Consider the following 27299-nt stretch of genomic DNA (forward strand, 5'->3'; position numbering starts at 1 on the left):
CTCCTCAGGCTCCCAGGAAACTCTTCAGTTCCACTTACCTCTTAGGTCTTAGTATTTAATGACTTCTTGAGACCCAGAAAGTGAATTTCAGCTCTTATCTGCAGCATTGGTTCTCCTTTCTGCCAGGTTGGCCTGACCTTAGATACTGCTGACACTGGGCTCCTTGGCAAGCAGATCACCAGATCTCCTATCTTATAGGCACCTATTTCTGGGTTGGGTTTACTCTGAGTTACCCTTGCAAGTTCCAGATGAAACTTTACCCTTTCCTGAGACCTGGCACTGTTTTTAAACAGGCTTTGCGACTGGGTTTCCAGAGGGCCAGGCACTATGCTGTGACATCTGCCTACCTGAGCCAGGAATGTCTGGCCTGGCTGTGAATGCAATGGTTAAGCCCCGTAGGAACTGCTCCTTTCCCATCTGGCTGTCCTCTGCACCTAGGTGCAGGTTCTCTCTCTCTCTCTCTCTCTTTCTCTCTCTCTGTCATCTTTGATCACTAAAGATGATCACTAAAGAATTTTGGAAAAAGCAGATAGAAGCAGAGTTTAGTTGTTGTTCTGGTTTTCTGTTTTATTTTATCTATTATAAATATTAAAAAATGTTTCTAACAGGATTTTAGTTCTGTTGCGGGTCAACTTTCTATTTTTCCACCTAGTTTAGTTTGTGATCAGTTTTTTAAAAAACATTTTGTTTATTTATTCATGAGAGACACAGAGTGAGAAAGGCAGAGACATAGGCAGAGGGAGAAGCAGGCTCCATACAAAGAGCCCAATGTGGGACTTGATCCTGGACCCCAGGATCACACCTTGAGCCAAAGGCAGTCACCAAGGTGTTCCTGTTTGTGATCTGCTTTTATTCCTTCTTCATACCCTAATCAGATGAAAATAAAACTCTATTACATGTCACCTCTTACATACCAATCAGAGCCTATGTTAGGCAGAGTCTAAGCAATTTATATATATTAGGTCTTTTGTACCTCATCATAGACCTGAGAGTATCACGAGTCCATTGTTTTATGGAAAGACTAAATATAAGAAAACTGAGCTACTTTTCAACAAAACACAACCTACATGTGGTAGAGTTGGAATTGGAATCCACATTTGAAACTTCAATATCTATGACATTTCACCATGTACCTCTCCAATTAAAAGAAATTCAAAAAAAAACAAAAAAACAAAACAAAAAAACAAAAAAAAAAAAAAAGAAATTCATCTCTCTTTAGAGTATTTGCGACTTTAAAACATCAGTATTTATAGGGACTTTCATTTTTTTAGGCAATCTGGTTCATATGGAAGCTAAAATTTAGGATAAGCCCCTCACCAAAATAAAATTATGAAAAAATAAAAGTATAATTTATAATCTGCACAAATATAAACAGTGAAATCCATTCCCAAGTCATCATGCTGAGGCTGTGGAGCTGTGCAAATGCCCCAGCAGCTCTCAACCCTCCCACTGCCACTACCACCACTTTCTCTCCTATCATAAACCACTTCAGTTGCAAATAGGAGTGACATCATTAGAGTGACAGCTCTGAATTTGTGATAATTTGTTTAATAAAATAAAATCCAAAATTTTCTTCGTACATATTTCAGTTGATGGCAACATGGGAATTTGTCTTGACATTGGGGTTGGCAGGTTGGAAAATGTTGTCAGATGATTATTCAAGGATCCATTTTAACTACAAGTACTGAACACCTTCCATGTATCAGACATTGTTCTATAATCAGCATAGAATTAGCTCTGTTTTTAGACCCAAATAGCCAGAGTGCCTCCCCAGATTCTGTGTTTTAGAAGTCCCCCTCCTCCAGCATCATCCCTTTCCATCAGGTAAAAGGAACATGTCTACTCAGGTCCCATCCCCAAATAAGACCATGCTCTCATCACTTGAGGCCTGGAATTCTCTGCCCTGATGACCTGAGCCTTCCTCCAGGGAAGGCACATCCTCTCCCAGGTCTATCTTCTAAAGTCTGGATAGCATCTCTGGAAAGTCAGCACTTAGGTCCAAGGAACAACAGCCAAGGGGTAATAGTTTTCAGATCAAATGGGAAGCTTGGAATTTGGACAGAGTTTGTATGTGTTCTCATAAAAAATAAGTTAACTAGGGGGTAAGAAGAGGAGAGCAGAGGGTCAGGCTGGGAGGGTGCCTCTATTTCTATGGTTGCCTTGACCTTGGGCTGCCAGGAATTCAAGGATGATCAAGTTCTGCACTCTCAAGGAATTTTCAGTCCAGTTAGAAAGACGAGCATACAAATAGATAACATTAGTCCAACACGGTGAACACGATGCTTAGAATTCTTTTAAATATCACCAGAAGGCCACTTAGGCCAAGCATGAGGATGTAGGGATTGACCAGAAAAAAATGAATCTAGAAGGATGAGTCAGGTGGGCTAACAAAGAGGGAATTGGAGTGAGAGGGACAGGGGGCATTGCAGAAGTTGTAAGAAAGAACAAAACTAGGAAAGACACTGAGGCAATACCCTGCAAGTTTGACTTATGCCCTCATATCTCACAAAAAATTCTGCACACATCTGGAAAAGAGTAGAAGCCAAATATATGTGCATTTGATACAGTCATGGTCTGGGAGAGAGACTTACACATTTCTTAGTGTTTTTGGAGCAAAAATCCTATGTGGAGAGACTAATATGAAGTAGAGTAGAGATGTCAATACATCCTGGAACAGGTTGTTTCTGACACTGTGGAGGTTAACCTTATTTTAGAAGTGACAGAGCTTTAAGCACAGACTGATAGATATGATTGAGTTAATTTTAGTTAGCCATGTGAAGGATGATTTGGAAAGCAATGAAGACTAAAGGCACAAAGAACTCGTAGGCAGTTGTTATAATACAGGAGAGCAATGATAAGGGCTCGAGCTATAATAAGTTGTAATCTCAACACACACATGGTTGTATCCCTTACCTACCACATAGTAGGTGCTCAGTCACCAATAGTTGAATGGATGAATAAAGTAAATAACAATAGGAATGGACAGGAGGATATATTTAGGAGAGACAGAAATCATAGGAATCAAATGTGGAATTGACAGGGTCAGAAGTCAAGGATAATTCTAGGATGTCTTAGTGAGTATGGGACAGATGATGCCAGTGACCAAGAAAGGATGACTTTCTGAGGGTATGATAATGAAACAAGTTTGGGGTAAGTTCAGCTCGAGGGTCAGTCCAGTACAGATGACTCTGCGGCAATAAATAGAAATTTAGAAAAGTGATTACAAGTTTTACTGTAGATCAGAATACCTGGACATTTGTTACAATATGGACTCCTGAGTGCTATCTCCAGATATCCTGATTCATATAAGATGGGATGAAGTCCAGGAATCTGCATTTTAAATAAGCATTCCAGGTGATACTAGCATAAGCTATTAGGATGATTTTTTTTTTTTTTGAGAAAGAAAGAGAATTAATTTAGCTCTAAAGTTTTGGTGACAGATTAGAAATACAGATTTGAGAATCAATGACATAAAGATAATAACCAACACTGACCACTTGCAATGTGACAAACTGTTCTAAGCATTTTTAACACGTATAAACCTCACACCTCTATCAAGTAGGTGGGTATTACTACAGATTGAAGAACTGAACCTTGAAGAGGTTTGTGAGTGGTAAGAGGAGGTCTGAACTCAAGTAGCCTACATTCATGCCCAGAACCCGTGTTCCTAACAATTATGCTCTTCTAGCTCTTCCATTCCTGTAATATTTATTGAGAGTAATCACTAATAGCAAAAGGGGTGACATTGCCCAAGAAAGTGTCATATCTATGAGCCATATACTGAATGCTAGAGAACATCAAACATGAGTATCAGATAAAGGCATAGGATTACATAAGATTGGCAAATATTTAAACCTATCCCAGAATCTTTAAGGGGTACCATATTTTCATAACACCAAGAGTGAAAAAAAATGCAGATAAATTCTTAATAAACATTCTTTATAATAATATTGATGATGGGAACTTAAGTATTTTCAGGTATCCTAAAGGACTACTTCACCAAGTTATCATTTAATGACAAAATGTAGTATTTCTTCATAATATTTTCAACTCTACTGGATTTTTTAAATTGCTGACAATGTAAGAAATAACCTGGGGACATTATAATCTACATTAAGATTTTTAAAAAATAAATATGCTTTACAGGTAAATGTTTCCTATTGATACCAATAGGAAGAACTGCTTTTAATGCTGTAGAGTCATCTAGTTCCAAGGAAAATGAGCATCAGAATGGGGATTTTAGATTCTGGTCTTTTTTGCACAATTCATCCTCAATGTCTCAGTTTGATCTCAGACTTGAAAATGAAAATGGTTTTAATACTTTCAAATACTGGAATCTTTCTAAAGTATTCTTAAAAAAAAAAAAACAAATTCTTTCACCTTGTGGGTCCATGAATTCCCAGGTGTGCTTAAAGTTTGAAGAAATAATCAACTTCTTTTTTATTACCTTGCTTCTACTCAGTCACAAGGTAGCCTTGACCAATTTGTTCAGTGTAAAAAAATCTCTTTTCCCTAGAAGGAGGTCCATCCCAAAAAGATATCCCTTATTATAACTCTGCGGGACATTTTTAAGCAAAGGAACAAGAAAATGCTTATAGTAAGCATCTATGTCAGAACCTCGAGGTAGAAAATGCAACACTGGTATAAAGCCTGTTCCAGTGTCTGCTTTAACCCATCGTGACTTACCTCTGTCTTCTTCTGCCAGAGGACAGATAAGTGAAAAAGGGTATTTTGACACAGAACATGTCACAGATGCTGGAATGACAGGTGAATATTATTTTTAAAAAACATTTTGAACTTAACTGATCACTAAATTGAAGATTTGGGGTAGGAGAAAAAGAGCATAGGAGTGATATTAATATAGTGAGGAGCAAGACCCTCATTTCATCATAAAGATGAATGTCAATGTGCAGCAATTTACAAATAACACATAATTAGGGATAGTTTTTGTAATGCAAAAATAAACCCTCTAATTATATATAGAACTGATTGTAGATAATGATAGTGATCTACTAGGAATAGATTAAAGGATTGAGATCATTTTCTTTTTTCCATCCCATTCAAGCACTGAGGTTTTCTACATTGACCTGTAGAAATGGTATTAATGAAAGACACTGAAGAAAGACTGTCTGGACTGCTGCAAGGGTTTGATTTACAAGTTTCCCAGAAACTTCCTTGTCAAGGACTTTTTAGAATATAATCATTCTCAAATCCTCAGCATATCCATCAGTCAAAAAATGAAAGAAAAGGGAGACACGTGGGTGGCTCAGTCAATTAAGCACCCAATTCTTGGTTTCAGTTCAGGTCATGTTCAGGGTCTTGAGATGGAGCCCTGAGCTCAGCAGGGAGTCTGTTTGAGATTCTCTCTCTCTCCCTCCTTCTGTTCCTCTCCGCCACTCATGTGCACTCTCCCTCTCAAATAAATAAATAAGTAAATAAATAAATACATAAATACATAAATCTAAAAAGAATGATAAGGAAAAACCCGTCATTTAGATTAGTCTTGTGACACCTAAGCAAAGGTCTTAGAACTTTGGAACATTTTTCAGAAAACTTTTTTTCCTCTTTAATTTCCATTCATTTTCCTCCCATTTCTCTCCTCTCTTCCTTTCCTTTCCTGTTTCTTTTCATGACCCCTGTACAAACTCCATCAGCCTTTTGTTTCTAGGTAAGTTATGGCAGCCAGAAATATCTAGAGAGTACTTGAGCTCTTCAGAAAACAAGTTCATCTTAAGAACCCCAAATACTCCTAATTTTTAAAAAACTATCATATATTACTCCCTGGTATGACAAATTATTCCTTTATTCAAAATGGAAAAGTGAATTAATGTAATGGCCTTGGCCAAGGATAGTGTCTCCTTTGAGCAAGTTGGGGTCATTTCCACTGAGCACATAGAATCCCAAGATGTCAGGTTCTCCTGGCCAGCTGTTACCACTGTTTTCCACTAACTGCCCACCTGAGAAGTCGCAAGAAATACAGGATGCTGAGCAGTTTGCTAATCTAATTTATAGTCTTTTGGGACAGTGTGACCCTAATTCAAAACTTTAATGACCAAAATGGATTGATTTTATCACTGGGGGAATAGAAAGATACTTAAAGTGAGATGAAGTTCTCATAAGTGACTCAAACTGGCAAAACGATAATAGTAGAAATTAGATAAAATAGAATACCCAAAGCAAACACTAAAAAATCTATGCAAAAGGATACACTCAAAACACTACAGATAAATTAAAATGGAGTTCTAAAATATTCAAGTAACCCACCCAAAAAAGGCAGGAAAAATAAAGCAGAGAAACAAGGAACAAAAGGAAACAGAACAAAAAATCAAATGAAAGATATAAGCCCTAAACTATTAGTAAGTACATTCAATGTAAATTGCCTAGATATATTAAATAAAAGACAGAGATTGGTAGAACAGATTTTAAAAATCCTAACTATATGTAGGAAGGTTGAAAAAAAGATATACGATGAAAACATTAATCAAGAAGGAAAGAAAGAACATATTAACATCATATAAAGTAAATTTCAAAACAAAGAAGTTATCTAGATCAGAGAGGGACATTAAATAATGTTGGAAGAGTCAATCCACCAAGAAGACACAGCAATCTTAAATGTGTACACACCAGACAAAGCTGCAAAATACATGAAATAAAAATAGAAAGAACCAAAAGAAGAAATAGAAAAATCTGCAAAATACATGAAATAAAAATAGAAAGAACCAAAAGAAGAAATAGAAAAATCCACAAAAATAGAAAAATCCAGCCTTCAACACCTCTCTCTCCACAACTGATAGAACAATCAGACAATTGGAAAAGGGGTTTGTGGTAAATAATATTATTAAAGATTATGGTTGTGATATCCACTGAGATAGGGATTACTGAGAAGAAGGTTTATATTGAGGAATGGAAAAGGAAATGAGCTGATTTTGGTCAAGTTAAAATATTCAAGAGCGATGTCAGAGGTGTAGTTGGATATATGAGAAGGTGAAAAGTTTAGAAATACAGATATGGAATCACCTACATACATGTGGTAATTGAAACAACAGATTTCAATGAGTTTTCCAGGAAGAAAGTATAGTGTTAGTGTTACCCATATAGTTTTTAATTGTAGGCTTGAACTTTGAGTTTTTCTTTTTTATTTTTTAAGATTTTATTTATTTATTTGACAGAGAGAGCACGCAAGCACAAACAGGGGGATCAGCAGAGGGAGAGAGAGGAGACTCTTCACTGAGCAGGGAGTCAGATGTAGGGATAATGACCCGAGCCAAAGGTAGATACCTAACCAACTGAGCCACCCAGGCACCCAAACTTTGAAGAATTCTGACATTTGATGTCTGTGTAAAGACCAGTCTATTGGGGAAAATGAAGAAGTGGTCAAATATGTTAGAGAAAAGTAAAGTGTGTGTGATGTAGACATTAAAAGCATATTGTATTTTAAAAGGAATGAGGATCCCAAAGTGAATGTTCCTGAAAGGACAATGAAAACTAGAACTAAAAAATAACCACAGGATTTCTTGACAGTGAGGTCATTAATGACCTTGATGAGAGGAATTTGTTGGAAGGAAATGGTTAGAAGCTTGGAGTAGATAAAAGAATGAATGAAAAATTCAGGACATGTAGATGAAAAGTAAAGATAGTTATTTTTGTAAGTTTGACTAGAAAAGAGAAGGATGAGGAGAGTAAGTGGAGCTGAGGGAGAGATTTTATTCATTCATTCACTCATCTATTCATTTGTTGTTTAAATATGGTCATAAGTTGTTCTATTGTGTTTTTCCCCCTGCTTTTCATTTTTCCCCCCAGAGAGAAAGATTGGACAAAATTGAGAGAAAGAGGTGAGAAAAAGAGAAAGTTGATTCTGTAACTTTTTGTTAAAGGAAAGAGGAGATGAGAATCAAAGCAAGAGCAGAGGGATTGCCCTTTCATAGGAGGGCATGCCTCTTCTTAACAGGAAAAACAAAGGAGATGCATATAAAGGTGACGTGATTGGTTGTTTGGAAGGGGGAAATTCGGGGAGTTCTTATCTGGTGTTTTTGCTTTTCTTGAATATCTTAAAAATCCCCACTTATGGAAAAACACAGACAAAGGAACAATATTTTCTGTACCAAAAAGAGAATGAAATTATGCAAAAAGGTGGGAGGAGATTTTGCTGCCAAGTCCTTATATGAAAATTTCTACAATTGTATAAAAATTAAGGCATACTGAGTATCATAGTTAGTGAACACTTAACTAGTTGTCTACATTGCAAAGAAGAAACTATCTGGAAATCCAGGATGTGTGCAGACTCTTGGTTGACAGTGACACAAACTTCTGGCTAAAATAGCTTAGGAAAAAGAAACTGCTATTATTCCTGCAATTTTTAGTTTTAGAGGATGGCTTCAGCATGTCTGTAGTCAGGCCTGAAATGATACCATGGAAACCTCACCTCTGCCTTCAGCTACATTCCTGCAGTCTCAGCTAACCCATGAAATAGCACCAGTGGAGTCTTCTGCTTTATCCTCTTAGATCCACACCCAGTAAGGAAGATCTAGGACATCTTTCCCAGAAGACCTAGAAAAATCTCCTTGGCTTTACCTGGGTCATGGGCCAATTCCTGAAATAATAACTAAGGAGGATGAGATATGTGGATAGGCTTAGGTTTGTGGTCGCTGTGGGAGGTGATTGTGAAGTCTTACAATGGGAATAGACAGATCCCCAAAGATCAAGGAAGGTCACATTTTGACTATTCAAAATACAACCAAAGAGATTAACAATCTCACTTTTCTGCCCTGTATAACCTTTGAGGTTAAAAGCTAATGGATATGACAAATTACTGATTTGAGAGTCTCTTCTGTCCTCTTTACTGTAAACTTGTCCTGAAGGTGCTAGACCCCCGTGAAATGACCAAAAGGAAATTCTAGGTGGATGAGCTCTGAATCATGTTAACCAATAATTTAAAAAAGAAAATAATGATTAGGGGAAAAAAAGATTTAAATTGTCTCTTTTTATTTAACCTTGAATATGCAGAGTTCACTGTGATTTAATATGTGAAAAGTTATACTTTCAAGTTTATTAAACATAACTCCATCAGCATATATTTCTCTGAGTAACATCCTGATATATTGAATTCCCCAAATTAGTTTTTATCAACCATAGTCATTAAACATATTTTGGCATATGACATGACTTTGTTTATATTTAGTAAAATACAAAGCAAGCTCTCTATCCAGTAAGGCTTAGGTTGAACCCAATGCAACAGTATAAAGATATTAGCAATATCAGCCCTAGTAGACTATGAGTTCCTTAAGAGTCCCAATTAAGCACTCATCATTTCTGGTGTTCCTCCTACTACTCCTGGACTTAGGGTGTAATAGGCATCAGCAAGACTATGTTGATTTGGTGCTTTAGCTGGCCTTCTCTTAAGGATTCACAAGCATCATCACTCCACTGAGTTAAAACTTTTAAAACTTCATTTTGATTAGAATCTCAGAGGTAGGGTATAATCCCTTCCTTGTTTTCCTCTCTTTATTACTTATGTACATGTATTTCTTTCTCCTGAACTATACGCTGCTTTCAGAGCAGAAACCATATCTGAAATTATAAATTCATTTATCCATTGGCTAATTTACTTACAACAAATATTCATTAATTGTCCTCTACATGTTACGAACTGTAACTATGAAAATAAAACAGATACAACCCCACGAGAACACATGTCAAGGCTTAACTTGGCCTATTGTGGCTTCTTCCTATCACTATCGTAGTATCTAGTGAAGGATGTGGTGCATAGTGGAGGTTTTAGAAATGCTTCCTTAAATTAGTTGATTCAGGAGAGTTCTACCAAATATAACCTACATCTGTAGTTACTATCATATCACTATGTAAATTATTCTTTATCCTCTTCAGTTAGCATCTAAATAATAACCACCATTTATTCAAAATCTATCAGGCAAGAGCCTTATATACATCATTTTTTAAAACATTACAACAGCCTTAAAAATTTCCTCATTTTATACGGGAGAATGCCAAGACTGGAAGAAACTTCATAAGTCTTACATGGTAAGTAGCAGAGATAGCATTTGAACCCTGGTCTGGAAATGAAGCCTACAGTCTTACTCATTGCCACATATTGGTTTCAACACTCTTGAAATATCTGCCTCTTCAGTCCTTACATTCCAATAGGCAGAACCCTGATTCTGGAAGTTCTCTCTCATTGTCCCCAACATACATTAACTTTGGACAATAGCAACATAACACTTCTAGCAGCTCAATATAAATTCATATGTTTGTTAATGTTAGTAACTATTGATCCTCTATAGTAAAAGACTGCATGCTCAGCACTGCACTCTTTTTCATCGATGAGTCATTCAACCACCTTTTTATAAATTCTGTGTTATGGTTTTATATCTCTGAGCTCAATGGGAAAAGAAGTACTTCAAGTACTCTAAGAGAAGGCCCCTCTTTGCTTACAGTTTCTGGGCCTCGAGCAGATATTCAGTCAGTGGTCAGACATGGTCTACACAGTGATCTTCTGCTCAGATGGGAATCCCATTCTTGTGCCAGTGAGCTCTGAGAACTCTGAATGATGGCAATTCTTCTCACTCTTTAGAAATTCAAGAGAGCTTTGTTCTCACTGTTCTTTTACATACACAATACCTATATTTTGCTCTTGTTTATGAAACCTATTTCTGTTGTCTGTTTTTACAACCACAATGAGGCCCTTTCCATTCTGAAATATTATCCCAGGGCTGTAGTGGGAGCAGATTCAACTGAAAGCTGGGCTTTGTGTAAACAGTGTAAAACATGTAAAATCCAAAGCCTGGTTGCTAGGCTATCAACACAATGAAAAATATTCACATTGGGTTTATCATAAAGGACCAAGGTTATGGGGGGAAAAAAAGCAATTGCCAGTGGTTCCATTGAGAGGTGGTCTCTGAGGTCAGTGTCAATGAGCATCTTCATCATTGTCTTTTTGAAAAGGTTAAAGGTTCTGAGTCCAAATGTGGGAACAAACAAAAAAATGTATACCCTGAAACAATAATCTGCAGAGACAAGACAGCGCCACAAAGACAAAGCCAGTTCAGCTGTGTTTCCTGACAACCCTGCCCAGCACACTTCCACCTCAGGCAGAGAACGGAGTTTCTAAAGAATAATTATATCAAGTGATGTCATGATGGATGGCCTCTTTCCAATGGCTTCATGGCTTATCTTCTGAGCCAGAGAGGGGAGGTAGCCTGCTGTGAACCGTTGTGGCAATATGATGATGGGAGGGGTACGACAGGTCAACTTGTGGTGTTCTAACTCATGGGAGTGCAGAACCTGAGTTCCACCCGCCCAGTTCTCTGAAATTAACCTTACATGGATGTCACTCCTTTCATAAAACAAATCTCAATATATTATCAACGTCATTTATGCATATAATTTTTTTTCTAATATTTTTTTAGCACTAGACATTCAAAGTGCTTTACATATACTTATCAATTTATTCATTCTTACAGCCTGACATTTTAAGTATTATTGTTGATCCCATTTTACAGACGAGGAAACTAGGCACAAGAGGTGAAGCAACATGTGCAGGTCACATGATAGGAAAATGGTAAAGCCAGGACTCAAACCTGACCCTGGAGCCTGCCCTTAGTTCACTCATAGTGCTGCCTTTACAGTGATTTTAAAAAAAAAAATTATTATTACTTCTAATAAATTTTTAGGCAAAGCTTATAAAAACAAATCACATATTTCTCAACAAAAATTCAGTCATGAGCTCTTCTTATAGGATGCCATAAACCTGATAATCGTTTATATATTCAAATCACACGTGATTAATGCCTTATGTCAAAAGTAAAGCAGCTTATTCTTTAAAACACAGCAAGAGTCCATCTTCTGATACCCATAGCTCACACTTAAACTGGAATATGCACACCGACATAAAACCACAGCCAGCTCACAGGAAGTATAAAATATGCCTCTTGGGAGTATCCACATTTGTATGAAGATTTGAAGGAAATTCTATGAAATCAAATATGAATATTTTGAGTTTATCTTTGTGTATGGTGCAAGAGAGTGGTCTAGTTTCATTCTTCTGCATGTGGATGTCCAATTTTCCCAGCACCATTTATTGAAGAGACTGTCTTTCTTCCAATGGATAGTCTTTCCTCCTTTATCGAATATTAGTTGCCCATAAAGTTCAGGGTCCACTTCTGGATTCTCTATTCTGTTCCACTGATCTATGTGTCTGTTTTTGTGCCAGTACCACACTGTCTTGATGACCACAGCTTTGTAGTATTAATATAAAGCAGAAAGAAGTGTTCACTTTGGCAGCACATATACTAACGCAGAAAGAAAAATCAATAAGATAAAATAGGAGATGTCCAAGAAGTGTTGAGCTTATAGCAGCTTGTTGCAAGTTCTAACTGAAGATTGAGGGTTTCTGGGTTTGTATTCATGACCTTCTGCCATCTGGAGCTGCTTGGGTAGAAAAGTCTAAGAAGCGCTAAAGAAGAAAACACAAGTGCTGTTTGTGCATAAGTAAAGTTTTGCAAAACTTTTTCTCTTGTTTTTTTTCACAGAAATATTTATAATGATTTTAATCACTTTTATAATTTGAAGGGATGGCTACAAGAATTAAATGGTACAAGTAGAAAAGAAGTTCCTGATGTGAGAGCCATAAATAATTCATCTTACACAAAGTAGAAACAAAAGCAACCAACCAATCTCTTGATTTGAAACAAATTTTTTAGAGTTATCATTCTTCTCATATTCTTAGAAGGGTAGGAACACTTAATCCTCTCTCAAGGGACCACAATGCTCACTGAACCATCTCTGTGGGCACAACAGTATCTCAAGCACTGTGGGAAGCTCCCAAGGAAAGGAGATGACATACTTTTAACCCATTAGCAGCTTCCAAGAAAATGGCACAGATGAAATGAACATAAATTACAATGCCTGGAAATACTAATACAAATGAGTATGCACAGCAGCTAAGGACAGAGGCTTGTTTTGGTAATATGATTATTTATATATGTAAGAAAGGAACTATAGAGTTTGGGTCTATTCATTTAGGACTTCAATGGCTAGCAGGTGTAACCCTCACCAATTCAAATAGGTAGGCTTACGCACATCCCTATAAATAAAGTATCTGTCAACCTTTGTATAGCAAAGCAAGTATAGACTAAGGCCTTCTCTGGATGAAAGGGGTTTGAGCTGTTATCAGATCTTGTTATTGGAGTCACAGGAATAACTCAAGTTAAATGTTCACAATCTCTCTATAAAGGAACTATCAAATACATAATTAAAGCAGTGAATGGTTGTCGGCTTTGATGGTTTGCAAATTTCACACACCTAGCCCTACCTTCCTTTGCTGCTATTCTACTCTCCCTACATTTTTTAATCCATGTGCAATGTTAAATGAATGTTCTACTCAACACTGCAAGCCAACTCAGGAGTCATCGTAGTAATATATGTAAATGTTTCGTGTTTTTAGATATAATAATACTCTTTTAGACTTTAGTGGTTAAAATATGAAGTTTGCTTTCAGGTGAAGGAAAGCCTCAACCTCAAACATGGAAAGAAAATCACCTTAATTATCTACTTTTACCAGTTTCTCCTTCCATCTGTTTGACACCTTGGTCTGGTCCTTGGTCAGGTTTTACTTAAAAAGCAAAATTGAACTAAAAGTCCATTTCAATGTTAATCACATTTAGCCACTATTTGTTTATATGTTATTGATCTCAAGAAAAACTCTAATTCAATGCAATTATATAATTGATATAATTATATAAATCTAATTCTAATGCAAGTATATAATTCTATTTTTCTTTTTTTCCTTTTTTTTAAATTCTACTTTTCAAGCAAAGCTATGACCTAATACGACTTTTTCAAATTTCATACTCAATAAATTCATGAAGCACAAGAAGTGTCGACCTTTGTCCACTACAAAAAGAATAGTTGTTTTTAAAAATTCATTAAAGACTCCTCAGTTACACTTTTAAATAGGTTGACTTTTTAAAAAGATTTTCCCAAATGAGAAAATTAATGCCATGAAAACATCAATAAATTTACTTTAAAGGGACCAAATAAATTACTATGAAAAAGAAGCAGAGACGATGTTCAAGGGAAGCACAATTATGCAAATATTATTTCTAAATAGTTTGTTGGTTGGAAGAGCAATCATCTTTTAATTAGTGTTTTATAAATCTGTTGCTATGCATAGCATTCTATTTGTGGCGTGATTTAATACATTCCTTGGTCATGTTTTTGCAGTTATAAAAAAAACAAATACAGTGTTATTTCTCCATAAGCACGTAACATAACTGATCTTATAAAAACATCGTTAGTGATGGGAAAGATGCATGCCTATACTATGACTAAGGGTAGGAGCCCAGTGACTTCCAAGAAAAAGGAGATGTACGCATCATTATGTGAATTTCCAAAGATGGGATCCATCCAGAAGAAGGCAGGAGAGTGTAAGTGTGACTTGGAAAAAGAGTCCCAAGTTAGCCTTGGGGAAGGTGGGAGTGTGAATATTGTTTGGTTTCCATTTTTTTCTTCTATCCTGCGTTATGTCTAAAAAACCTCTTGAGAAACAGTAAACTGAGAACTTTGACTATAGGGTACAAAGTTATAAGATCTAAAAATATTTTTTTTGCAAGGAGAATTATTCACATTTGAAAAAATCTTTCAGAAATTTGTTAGTGAGCAGAGGTCTACAGAACTTTACTGTTTTAAGTAGTGCTCTTTGAACTTCAAAAAGCAGAGACTTACTTGACATGGGGGAGAAGGGTGGTAGTACCAGAAAGTATTCAAACAAATCAGAATGGATCAGAGGACAGACCTTTTCAGGGCTTCTCTTCAATTCAGTTTCTCTCAAGTTCATTCTTCTTCTACCAGCTTTTTCTTTCTTCTTTACATCACTTCATAACATCATCCTGCATATGTCTTTGACTTCCTCAAGCCTGTGGCAATTTTACAGCTCCAGTAAAATTGCTTCTTGGGAATTCATTCCTTGTTTCTTACTCTAGATTTCCCAGGGGAAAACTCTAGTTGGTCCAGGTCATCTCTGTATGCCAGCCTCTGAATAAATGATGGTAAATCTGTGAATGAGCTCTCCTTGGGTCAAGCTTGTCCAATCTCTGAGCATGTGTGGGGTATAGCTCCTAGAATGACCTAAGACTTTCCAGAGCGAGGGCTATAAAGGGAGCCCATTCCTTAGAAAGCCTTGCAGCAGAACTGACAGTGACTGATAACACTAGGACACTTCATTTCTTTCTTGCTTTTTCTCTCTCTCTTTTTTTTTTTAAGATTTCATTTATGTATTTGACACAGAAAGAGAGAGAGAGAGTAAGCACAAGCAGAGGGAGCAGCAGAGAGAGAGGGAGAAGCAGACTCCTCACAAGGCTGGGAGCCCAATGTGGGGCTTAATCCCAGGACCCTAGGATCATGACCCTAGCCAAAGGCAGATGCCTAACTGACTGAGTCACCCAGGTGCCCTTAAGACACTTCATTTCTAATATCTAAGACTTTATTATCTTTTATTTTTTTAAAGATTTTATTTATTTATTCATAAGAGACATACACACACAGAGGGGGGTGGGGGCAGAGACACAGGCTGAGGGAGAAGCAGGCTCCATGCAGGGAGCCCGACGTGGAACTTCATCCCGGGTCTCCAGGATCAGGCCCTGGGCCAAAGGCGGCACTAAACCGTTGAGCCACCGGGGCTGCCCTATACTAAGACTTTATCACTAACATTTCCCAGGTTACTTCATAGTCTTCAAATTTTCCATTGAAAAGCCTGTGTAATATTCCACCAGGTAGATATACCACAATCTAGTTGAATAACATTTCCAATTATCATTTCAACCACCGAAGAGTCAGATTCCCCCTACACCTGTGTTACCCAGCCAAAAGTTGAGGTGATGACAGTAGTGTGCTTATTCCTTGGAGAAGCATTCAGTGTCTGAACTTTTTTTTTTTTTTAAAGATTTTGTTTATTGAGAGAGAGAATGAGCAGAGAGAAGGGAGCAGGGAGACAGAAGAATCCCAAGCGACTCCCCACTGAGCACAGAGCCCACTCCTAACTCCTGGTCTTGATCTTGTGACCCTGAGATCATGACCTGAGCTGAGACCAAGAGTCTGACAACCAACTGACTGAGGTACCCAGGCAAATTTGAGGTCTGATCTCTTGACCTGAAGCTCCTGCTAGGGCCAAGGAGGAGGAATGCAGAGCCCTATTCAGCAGTTTTCACACGGCGGAGCAGAAAGTGCAGTTTCTGGCACTCTGCTGGGCTTCATTCTTCCCCTTCCAGCTCTCCTGATGCCACACTCTGAAATCACACCTCAGGCCTCTAAACCACTCATAAAAGAAAAAACGAAAGTTGCTGCTCTTAGCTTTAGCATCACATGTCTTAAAACTGAAATTTCTTCCTGGATAGGAATTTGAAAGAGTAATAACAGGTGAGAGAGGGAGTGCTGGATATTAAATCACAAAGCTGCGATGTCTCAGAAGGTGGAGGTAATGTGTTATTTGTAAAATGTCATCATGCTGAGCTCATCACTGAAACCTGTCAACTCCAGAAAGAGACACGCACGATACATCTGGCTTCTTTTGTGTGTGTGTGTGCACAGCATGTGCACGTGTGTTTAAATCACAAGTGATTAAATGAGACTTGCTATTCTTCCCAACTTCACAAGTCAAGCTCAAGTTCAGTTTTGTTACAGATAGAGATAGGTAGAGAAGCACACTTACCACTACTGTAAAAAAATATTCTATGGCAAAAGGCAGTAGAGACTAGGGGCTGGTACCAACACGTGTAGGAGTGATCACTAAATTGGCAGAATTTACGTCAGGGAGATGAAAAGCATGAGTAATGTTCTTGTCAAAAAAAGACATTCTGGACTATCCCATACAAACAAGCAATAGAAAGACGCTGGAGTCCTGCCCATGCAGCCTCATGAGTAAACATTTGTGAGGTCAGTCCCAGCAGGGAGACACAGGCAGTTCCTTTCTTTGTGAATTGGAATCAATACATAGAGCCCACTGCTCATCCCAACAGAGAATAGAAGAGTCCAGGAAACCAACACAAAGCAAAAGATGTCACATCAGTTGGCTCTGATCCACTGCGGTGACTGTGAGCTGAGACGCAGGTGGGAAGAAGTGTGGTATGGAAGGACAGATGCTTACCTTCTGTCTGACCACACTGGTTCAGGCCTGCACATATTGGGAAAACCATTTATAGGGAGGGGACTGGACAGTACGGAGAGCTTTTTCTAGTTAGACATAGTAATTATCTTTTTTGTCATTAAATTGGCTTACTTTGCTTTAGATAGGATTCCTTTGTATGTCAACAGACCTCAATCCATTACTGGAGAGTTCATAGTCTTGAAAAGTCCATGCATTCCTTTTACCGCTATAATTTTTTCTGTCTTTTCATATTTTGCTATTTCTAGATTCTTTCTCCCTATTCAAAAAATTCTGGTAATATTTTTCTCTTTAAATGAACAAAAATAAGGCAAACTTATAACTTATTTTGTGTAGTTCAGCAAGCCTTACAGTCCAAGACTTCTCTTTCTTCATAGAAAGTTAATTTGGGTGTTCAACAACCTGCTTGATTCATAGTGAATTTCAAACTCTAGTCCAGTCTAATAAATCAGCCTCCATATCAGGTTTATTGATTTGGAAAAAGTTGCATTTTTATTTAACTTTTCAAAAATATCAGTTAGTGAGTTCCTAGGATACTATATCTGCCCTATCCATATTTGTCTAATCCTTAGGGCCTAGGTAAGATCTTTGTCTATAACAGGAATTCAATAGTATTGAATTAAGTAGAAAAATACAGCATTGATTAAGGTAAAAGAAGAAAATGGAACACAGTTAAAATATGAATTTGGCTAAAAATAGAAATCCAACACATGTTTCTTGAAGGTGGGTTCTCATGACATCCTCTCTCTCACACTGGGGGTAGTTATAGAGAAGTCTGGTGCTCCTACCACAGACCTAAATCCCTTTCTCTGGCTTCCTGGGCTGGAATTAGGGGCCAGGTTGGAGAGGGATGGGCTTGGCAGGCCAGACAAAGCAGAGGTAAAAGTGTTATCTGAAATCATAAAGAATGCCCTGGCTGTAAAGCTTTTAGAAGGTGATGATATTGCCAGGTGGAAACAATCTTGGCTGGGAAAGCAGAGGCTGGTTTATGGCCCCATATGTCCTTTCTGCAAGACCTCTTCCCATAGAGTTCAACAATACACATGTGAAAGACCTGCCAGTTCTGTGGTAGAATGTCATGTGAGCAGACATCAGCTGCTCAGACTGGGGACCCTGCTCAGCTTACACAGGTACTTTTAGTGTCATTTAATAGATGAATCCATCCAAAAGTAGCTATCAGATGGAGATACTCCTGAGCCTGCTGAACCAGGACTCTGCCTTCTAAATTACCAAGTGGCCCCAAGATCAGAATTGGAGGCAAGTACACGAGATCTTAGTTCTACTGGGACACAGAGGCCTCAACTCCATATGGGCCAGGAAGGAGAGATGTCACTGGGGGCAGTATAAGACATGAGTTTTCCTTTCCTGAAGGGCTTGTTTTCCAGTTTCTATTATTGTTCTCTTCTGGCTGGGAGCCCAAGAACAGGCAAGACCGACCTCCCTGGGAGTGGGCTCGTCTGCCACACTAAATAGGAAGACAGTGGGATTGATAACATTGCAAGGACAGCTTCCAGTATGGCCCCCATGGAGGGGGTATTTCTAGCAGTGAAATGTCCTGCTCAGATATCATGATGCACACATTAAGCCTTACACACAGTCAATGTGTTTGGGAAACCAGAGGGCTTCTACTGATAATCCATCTTGCAACACCCCTCTCAATCCCCAGAGGACTCATCCTAACTGTGACTGTGGCACTGGGTGAAAAGGAACCCCACAACTCAGTGAGGTACTGCCTGCCCAGAGCTGGCCATTTGAACATAGGCCTCCATATTTATAGCTTGTTCTAAGCCCTGATTAGAACATTTTTGAGCCACTTGATATAGGGGTCTTTGACAGATACTTCTATTGGCTATTTAGAGTAACATGTATTCACCACTGGCTGTGCAAAAATGGGAACACTCTCAGATCAAATTCAAATCTCCAGGGTTTACTGAGTGAGTTATCACTGATTTGGGGACTTGAAGAAATTCTAAGATCTTTTTAACTTTAATGTATTAGTAGGAGAGAAATTAGAATTTTGTCATTCTCCCAACCCTACTTTGACTCTATACACCTTTTATGTGTGGACATTTCTTCTCTTTGCCAGTATATTGTCATCTATTTATATAAGCTGTATTGGAGATTTTTCCAATATTTGTACCAAAGGAGCCCATACTCTCCTAAAAGGTGTTATGCTTATTTGCACATAGAGTTATGAGCTATTAATTCTAAAGCCAAGTCTTGAAGATAGAGAAGTCTTATATTTAAAAAAGAAGCAAAGCTGTAACTAAAACATAACACTTCATTCTATCATCAGTGTTTTTGTCTGGAGTAGAGCACTACATATTTTTATTGGGTTTTCATTTCTTCAATTTCTCTTCCATGAAGGTACAGTGATGGCATACAGTAAGTACCTGGTTAAATCTGAGTTCCCTTGAAAGCAGACTGTAAGACTCAGGTTTGCAGACAGGCAGTTCATTTGGAAATGTACATCTATGGTGCATATACTGCATACTGGGTACTTCTGCTTATTTTATCTCATTTATTTTTCACAACAATCCTGGAAGGAAATAATAATAACAGGTAAACTTTAAATGGCACGATTCCAAGTTGTTCATAGACATTTACTCAATAGTAACCATCATCAATACTCTAAGTACTCTGTTTTATAACTGAAGAACCTGAGTAGGAAGGTAGGAAAGTGCCCAACATCTTGCAGCCAATAAACAGCAGAGTCAAGGTCAAATCCAGATAATCTGGTACCAGAGACCTTGCTTTTAGCCATGAAGCTCTACTGTCTCCTGAATAGTGGGATAGTATGTTTGTTTGTTTGCTTGTTTTTTGGATTTTCTTAGGGATTTTTTAAAATTGATTTTATTTTTTAGAGCAGTTTTAATCCATAGCAAAATTGAACAGAGGGTAGAGATTCCCCATTCACCTCCTGCCCCCACACAATCAGAGCCTCTCCCATTATCAACATCGCCCACCAGAGTGGTACATTTGTTACAGTTGATGAACTTACATTGACAGATCATGATTACCTAAGTTCATAGTTTTACCTAAGTTTACCATAGTTTACCTAAGTTCATGTTAGTGTTTACTTTTGGTATGTATATTCTATGAGTTCGTACAAATATATAAAGACATGTATGTTCATGTCTTTCGAGTATCATACGGAGGGGTTTTACTGCTCTAAAAATCTTTGTGCTACACCGATTCATCCTTCCCTCTACCTTAGCCCCTGGAAACCACTATATTTGTACTGTCCCCAGAGTCTTGCCTTTTCCATATATGTCATGTAGTTAGAATCATGCAGTATGTAGCCTTTTTAGACTGGCCCCTTTCACTTAGTAATGTGTATTTAAGTCTCCTCCATGTCTTTTCGTGGCTTGATAGCACGCTCTCTCGCTCTCTCTCTCCCTCTCTGTCTCTCTTTTTAGAACAGAGTAATATTCCATTGTCTGGATGTGCCACAGATTATTTACTCATTCACCTATCAAAGGACATCTTGGTTGCTTCCAAGTTGCAGCAATTATAAATAAAGCTGCTATAAACATCCACCTGCAGGTTTTTGTGTGGTTATCGGTTTTCAACTCCTTTTGTTAAATACCAAGGAGAGTGATTGCTGGATTATATGTTCCGTTTTGTAAAAAAGTATCAAACTGTCTTTCAAATTGTCTGTACCATTTTGCATTCTCAGGAGCAATGAATGAGTGCTCCTGTTACTCTATATCCTTGTCAGCATTTGGTGTTGTCAGCGTTCTGGATTCTGGCCATTCTAATAAGTGTGTGGTGGTATTGCTGCTTTAATTTGCATTTATTTTTGATGACATATGACATAGAACATTTTTCATATGCTTATTTGTCATCTGTATATCTTCTTCAGTGGGCTACTTATTAAAGTTTTTGCCCAATTTTTAATCAGATTGGTTTTTTGTTGTTGAGTTTTAAGAATTCTTTGTATGTTTTGGATCACAGTCCTTTATTGGATATGTTTTTCTTTTTGTAAATATTTTCTGCCAGTCTGTGATTTATCTGCTCTGATAAGGTTTGATTCTCTATATCTGCCTGTCTGTCTCTCTGATATCGGGGCAGCAGTTTGCTATGTGACCTCATTTCTTTTACAGAACTAAAAGAGCTGTTGACTTTTCAGTTTTCAGTTTCAGGTCGTTTTTTGTTATGACCAAGTGGCAACTTCCAAGCTGATTATAAGCTGTAAAAGAAACCAGAAGTGAGTATGTTTATTTTACAGATCAGAAAACTGAGTCTCAGGGTAGCAGAGATATTTGCATTAACTGTCTGGCCACAACTTTTCTATCAATCACTCCTAGAGCTGCTGCAGTCTACATGGCCATATTTTGTATTGCATGCTCCGTTTCCTCCCTGATCCTCTTTGTCTAGTCATAGATAATTAGACCAAGGATGGATAAAAGGAAAGCAACCATAGACTTACTGACAGACAACCCCTGGCTTAGGGACTGGTATTAAAAACAAAATGACCTGGGCCAACCTGATCATTCCTTTTAGAAAAACTGAAATATGGACAAACACAATTTTAATCAATGAGAAGTAAGAGAAATAATTAGAGTAGACCTAAGGAATGGACCCAGAGTCACATTAATTACAAGATGGTAGGTTCACAAACAAGAGTCTTCTGAGCTGGCCCAACTGCAGCACAGCTCCAATGCCAGGCTCAACAAGACCCAGCACCATGTGGATTTTGCCTCTGGCTTTCCCCTGAGATTTATCTCCCTGAAAATCTCTACTATAAACTCTGCTGATCTGAGTTGGTGTGGGTGGAACTCTACTCCATATCACCAAGGTTTAGATGAAAACTACTATGTAGTTACTGGTGGGGCTAGACTTTAAATCCACATTTATCTGACTCAAAAGTCTGTGGACTGCCACCACCTTCCATTCAGACCAACAAATAGAATGTCTACTCTGATATGATTATATTCCCAGGTGAATTTGAAACTGCAAAAAAGCCAAAGCAGGTAGGATGTGAGGCCTAGTTAAGAAATTCTAAGTGGACACATTATAATATTTGCGATACATACACCTTAAAATGAAAGAAATATTAAAAGTGAACAGAATCTTCAGTAGTCAGAGGTCTTTTGCCTTCAGTCTCAGACTGGAGGAGCTCTACTCTGAGAGTACTTGAAAGGAATCTCAAGTATTGGAGAAGGTAAGTCTGGCAAGAGGTCAAAATAATCCAGACATGGTAAACTTTCAGTTTACTCTGCTTCCTTATTGCAATAAAAATAAAATCTGGCTTTGTTCCTGAACAAAGGAATTTTTCTGCATAGAACAATAACATATACTCTTGTACTCTTGAATTGTTTTGTTTTCTTTTTTCTAGTTTTCTATCACTTGATACTTTTATTTCCCCTTTTGTTTTTTCATAATCGCTTTGCATGATCATTTCTTACATAATTTTTACTTTAATTTTCTTTGAATCTTTTTGTTTTATATAATCACATATAATTTATTATTTTTATTTAATTTATTAAAAGACAGGAAGGAAATATAGCTGAAAAGAGAACAGCAATAAACATAGTCTTGTAGCATCTGTCATGAAAAGAAATGCTTTGCAGGAATGACACTCTTTCCTCATGTCGTGTGCCAGACAACCCCTTCATGAGCAGTTATATCATGGAAATTTATTCACCAAACAGACCACCCTTCAAGCGGGGACACAGGGATCAGCAGAGATACATCATTCACAAAGCTTCATCAATATATTTTTCTGTTTTGTTTTATGAAAGACCCATGGAGTAGCGATTCTTCTATTATTACTCCTCAGAAAGGGGCACAGTATAAAATATAAGATTTATACCAGGTTTCTGGAGTTCAGCATTTAATCTTTCTGCTTCCAACCTAATACTGATCTGATTAGCTTCTTCTAGAACAGTTATATAAGAATGACTTGAACCACTGCGGTGTTGGTCATAAGGCTTTCTTATTCAATTAAACACACACTGACAATATGATCCAGCAATCCACTTCCAATCCCACCTTAGAGAAGTGAAGACTATGTTCACACAAAACCTAAATATGGGCGTTTATAACAGCTTTGTTTGTAAGGGTTAAGAGCTAGAAGTAACTCAACTGTCCTTTAACTAGTGAATGGATGCACAAACCATGATACATTGATACAATGGATTCAGCAATGGAAATTCAGCAATGGAAAGAAAAAATTACTGAGACAACATGGAGAAAGCTTACATCTGCATTATGTTCAGTAAAAGAATCCAGACTTTAAAAGCTGTGTACTCTATGATTCAATTTATTTTTTTAAAGTTTTTATTTATTTAGTTAGTTAGTTATTTCCCCATTAGACACACACACACACACACACACACACACACACACACAGAGGCAGAGACACAGGCAGTGGGAGAAGCAGGCTCCATGCAGGGAGCCTGACATGGGACTCGATCTTGGAACCCCAGGATCAAGGCCCAAGCTGAAGGCGATGCTAAACTGCTGAGCCACCTGGGCTGCCCTATGATTCCATTTAAATGACACCCAGAAAAAGGCAAAACTATAGAGACAGAGAGTAGATCAGTGACTGCCAGGGCTGGATGTGGAAGGAGAGGTTGCCCACAAAGGGGCTGCAGAAAAATTTCTGGAGTGATGGGATATCTACATCTTGGTTGCTATGGTAATTACCCTACTGTATGTATTAGTCAAAACTCAACTGGACACTTAAAGTGATGAGTTATTCTGCATGTAAACTATACCTTAATTCGAATTTTTTTTCAAAGTCCTGGTTTTGAAATCAAACCGTATTTAAAGTTTGGCTCCTCCATTTCAGCTATGTGACCATAAGGTTACATAACCTTTCTATATTTCATTTTCTTAACTTGTAAAACAGAGCTAATAACAGAAGGTTGTTGAGAAAATTAAATAAAATTAAATAAAATGATGTATGCGATTGTTTATCATAATCCCAGGCCATACAAGTGCTCAGTAAACAGTAGCTGTTATTTTTATCCTTCCATTAAAGAGCTAAGAGGTTGGTGGGGCATAGGTTTCTAGATAGAATTATGTGGGTTTCTCTTTTAAATAGGAAGTTGAAGCTTTTTTAAAAAGCTTGTTAGAAACACTGGCGTCCCATAAAGAGAGGGCATATCCTTTACTTTTTAAGCAAAATCTTACTGTCTACATGAATTCTTTTCAATTATTTCTCTAAAATATTAGGGATGGGTTCCAAAAGTCATTTATTCATCTCTCTTGAAAGAATAAAGGCCATATTAGGTAAATTTAAGGTTTTGGAAAACATGAACAAATAGATAAATAATACTTCAGAACCTAGACCACAGTATCTTAGTTCCTGAGATATAATTCATTCAATCATCCATTCAACCAAAGAACACCTATATGCACCAAATACCACTGCCCTAAGTGTTAGAAATTCAGCAGTCACCCAAATTGGCAAAAAGTCACTGTCCACAAGGACCTTTAGTTCTACATCTAATGAGATTCAGAATCAGCTTCCTATGTATCCTATCCTCAAACATTTGAATGAGATTTCTCTAGTCCTCAGTCATTTGGAAAAAATCATGAAGACATCTCCCTTAATCACCCATACCCTCCATTGGGTCTCACAATATCTATTGCTCTTCATTTCCTCCCTCTTGGGGCTTAGATCCCCTCAGACAATGCCATACATTCTCCTTTTTTTGTTAACTTTTTATTTTGAAATAATTATCAACTCCTCGACGATTATAAAAATAATACATAGAGTCTTGTGTACCCATCACTCAGCTTCCTCCAGTGGTAAGAATCTTATGTAACTATAGTACAATCAAAACCAGGAAATTAACATTGTACAATCTATAGACTGCTGGCCATATTCAGATTTAAACTCATACTCTTTGCCCATTAGTTGAAATTTTCCTCAGCTCCCTGACCTTCTAGTACCTTTCTAGACAGAAGAGAGTTTCTCCTCTCTTGAAAACCTAAAGTTGAGTCCTCTAAGATTCACCTGGGATTTTTCAGACTCCCCTGATCAGAGATATTCTACTCAAATGCTGTTGTCACAAACTCACAATCTCAAAGTCAGTTCTGCAATGCCTCTGCCAAATCGTCATGCCAGATTTTGTTTGAAACCACAAGGACAGTTATTTCCGCCTTGTGTGAAATCATGTCCCTGCATGTCACTGTCTGAAATGCAAGCTTTTTCTCCTCTGTTTTCCCATGCTCTCACCTTCAGATATCTTGGTGCTACATCCTTTTCACCAGCCCACTCTCTCACCCCTTTCCTTTCTTCAACATTTCAACTACAGTCTCTGAAATTCCTGTTTCATGGTAACTAAATTCTCTTACAAGCACATACAGACACACACACACACACCCCACAACAAAAACACACCTTCACAGAAGGATAACTTCTTCTTAAGAATAGACTTCACAAAGTTACAATCTCTTTCCCTAGAAAACCTTACGTGAAAGATGTTAACTTTTCCTTGCTTTACATCAGCAGAATCTGGCCAAATAGTAATGCCATCAGCTGACTATGTGGCCACAAGATGATATCAGGATTCTCACAGCTGCTCAATGTTTCTTCCCAACTCTTATTCCTCCATCTTTGCATACTAACCCCCATAGCATCTGACTCTGCCTTCTATGCTCCTGATTGCTGGCCCCTACCAGCCACTTAAAATTTAACTTTTATCTTGGTACCCTATTTATAGTTTACTTCTCTATTCCATGTTCTTCTATCATACTGAATAACACTGACATCCATCAATGTCCATGTGGATGACCTTTCTAACACTACATTCTACATCCTACAGCCACAGCCACATCATGGACATGTTATAAGCCAGACTATCCTAATATGACACCTTAAATTCCAATGCCCACTCTGATCTCTCCTCTATTTTTTGAAGTATTTCACATCTACTAATGTCTTTACGTCTACTTTAAGCATTCTATCTCCTTCAGGTCCCCAATTACCCCAATTCCTCCTGATAACTCCATTTTCACTCAACTTACCAATTTCTTCTTAAACTTACTTAACTACTTCCCTAACTACTCTGGGCACCACAGCAGATGATTTGAATTCTTCATCAGCAATCCAACTCCCAGCCACCTACTTTTCTTATACTGCCGTGTTCCTGCTAAAGTTCCAATACCACATCACGTCCAAAATCTGTGCTCCATTCTTCCACAGCCAGAATGTCTAGCATTCCTAGAGAAAATGCTGAATAATCAGATTGTTGCTACTACAGATTCCTCGTCTTTAGCTGAACTCTCAGTGCCATTCAATAAACCTCTTGCTTGTTCACAGTAATCTGAATGCTTCCTTCCTCATGCCCTGCAACTGTGCCAAACCTTCACCATTCTGGGCAGTGCACCTGTACAACTTCCACTTTCAGTTGTCATGTATAAATTTAAGTGATCACTCTGATAGCAATGAGGAGGATGTGGGGAGATAGCCATCCTCCAAGATGATCCAGATGATCCTGGCTTTCTTCTAGGATTCTGTTAACATTTGTTAAGTACATGGTGAGCCAAGATTCAACAACAGACCACAAAAGAAATTGACATAGAGAAGTTTATTAGTTTCAGGTGCTGGAGAAAGTACACTCACTCCCCATGTGATCAAGGCAGAGTGTGGACAGAGAAAAAAGCAGGACTGGGGCAGATGCCTTTATTAGGAGTCAGGGGTGGAGTGCTTGGGATTTCCAGGCTAGAACCAGATTGTTTAATTTAAACCAAAAGAATGGAGTTCTGTTAAGTTCCTGAGGCCCTTGTCTAAATGGTACATAAGATATACAAGCACTGAAAGGCAGGAGAGATTGCTGATCATGAGGGCTGTTGGGGGAGTCCTATCAGGAACTTACATCTGCTTGTGACTCTGGGGCTACTGTCTAGGGCATGTGCTCGTGGGAGGAATTGGTGTCAGTTTAAGGTCCCTGCAGTCCTCTTGGCCACAAAATGGATACCAAGGCAGCAATACCATGGAGTAGGTTAGGAAATTTTCCACACCTTCTGATTGTCATAGCCCGTGTGGTCTCCTCTCTCCAACAGAGTTTGCATAATCAATAGAGTAGAGTGGACATGAAAACATGTGACTTTTGAGGCCAGATCACAAAAGAAATTACAGCTTCTGCCTGTATTACTTGCTCTGGTGGAA

The 27299-nt window shown here is 38.0% G+C and overlaps 1 long non-coding RNA gene across 8 annotated transcripts in view; it reads right to left on the bottom strand.

Annotated features, from left to right (window-relative positions):
- LOC140632364 (uncharacterized) overlaps positions 1-15196 on the bottom strand; it is a 107663-nt gene extending 92467 nt beyond the window's left edge. For 2 of the 8 annotated variants that reach the window (XR_012029929.1, XR_012029911.1), the window contains exon 1: positions 14807-15196. This is a non-coding gene — a long non-coding RNA (uncharacterized lncRNA). Of the gene's footprint in view, positions 1-14736 lie in introns of all 8 variants that reach the window. The other 6 variants (XR_012029902.1, XR_012029930.1, XR_012029922.1 and 3 more) reach the window with 6 other exon arrangements.
- Positions 15197-27299: the final 12103 nt, after the last annotated feature.

This window comes from Canis lupus, chromosome 1, assembly GCF_048164855.1.
Source record: "Canis lupus baileyi chromosome 1, mCanLup2.hap1, whole genome shotgun sequence".
Classification (NCBI taxonomy): domain Eukaryota; kingdom Metazoa; phylum Chordata; class Mammalia; order Carnivora; family Canidae; genus Canis; species Canis lupus.